We start from the raw sequence: 1,418 nt of genomic DNA, 5'->3' as shown, positions 1-1,418 counted from the left end.
GCTTGCATGGGGCACCGCTGCCCCACCGCATGTTCACCAGTGGGGGGCGTGCGTCACAGCCTGCACACCCAGCTAGCGCTCGGGCTGCTCCCCATACATGCAGTGTGCTCGAGAAGGGGGCGGATGGGGGTCGCTTTCCAGTCCCTGCACACCAGGAGAGCACAAAGGGGCCTGGAAGAGCTGTTTAATGAACTTGCAGGAGGGGCTGGCACCATGCAAGCTCCCAGTGAAGGCAAGAGGCTGGTGTGTGTGCTTGTCCCTGGCAGGAGGTGAACGGGGTTGGTGGGAGAAGCACCGCTTCTTGGATCAGAGGCCAGCGGGAGGGGCGTGCAGACAGTGAACAGCTCCTCCCTTTACCTTCTGACTGGAGGCTTGTTTGTTTATTCCTGTTCTGCTCACTGGAGGAGGCTGCCCAGAACCATCTGCCCTCTCAGCACTGTCTGGGTGATGGTGTAAAATGGAAGCAGAAGTTGCTTGTGGCCTGAGAGCAGTTCCACTGATAGCTTCCTGCTACAGCTGGGCTTTCGCCTTGCTGCTCTCCAGCTCCAGAGGCTTTGGGGGAAGCGGGGAAACAGGAGGTCCTGTCCTCTGCAGGCTCTCACCAGAAGTGAATTTACCTCCTGGGCTGCTGTTCATAGCTCATCCCAGACACTGAGTATATTACAAGGATACCTAGAAGCCCCTGGCCGGATTGGAGCCCTCTAGCACCTTTCATGTTATGATCTCATGGCTTTATGTACGTTAACTAAGCCTCATCTCCCCTGCAGCACCGAGCAGTGAAGTGACTTGCCATGGGTCACACAACACGTCAAGGGCAGGAGCTAGAATTCAAACCCAGGATTCCTAGTCCAGTAGCTACTCTGGTTCCTAATCAGTGTTCGCCTACTTGTTAGCAGGGGAAGGCCCTGGAGATCATGAACTGTGCAGGGCAGGCTTCCAGGTGGCACTTTCCGTCACTGGAAGCTCTTTTCAGCCAAGCCGTGGTATCAGGCTGACTTGGGTCATCTTAACAAAGCTGTGACAGGGTCTCTGCCTGCCCCAGAGGTTTGTGGCCATTGCAGAGGGGATAGGAGCCACCTGTTCTTGGGGGCATGAGCATGGCCTAACCAAAGGGGATGGAGGGGCTTTTCTCAGCAATCAGGATCAGTAGCTTTCACTGAACCAGAGTGCCTCAGCAGAATCAGTGAGGTTTCGATATGCCTGCAGGAATGTGTATCTTGGGCTGGCAGATCTCATGCACTGAGCAGGGTCTGGGTGCGTTATTAGTGGGAGATCAGACCTCTAAGGAGGATCCTTGCCTGTTTCTGGTAGTGGCCCAGTACCCATGGCATTCATCCCTCTGAGTCAAATCCAGAGGCAGGTTCTATCTTGTGGATTAAGTGCAAAACCAAGCTCAGGTGGTCATTCAAGATCCCCTG

This window comes from Chelonoidis abingdonii, chromosome 2 (assembly GCF_003597395.2).
Source record: "Chelonoidis abingdonii isolate Lonesome George chromosome 2, CheloAbing_2.0, whole genome shotgun sequence".
Classification (NCBI taxonomy): domain Eukaryota; kingdom Metazoa; phylum Chordata; order Testudines; family Testudinidae; genus Chelonoidis; species Chelonoidis abingdonii.
Note: the sequence above shows the minus strand (reverse complement) of the source record.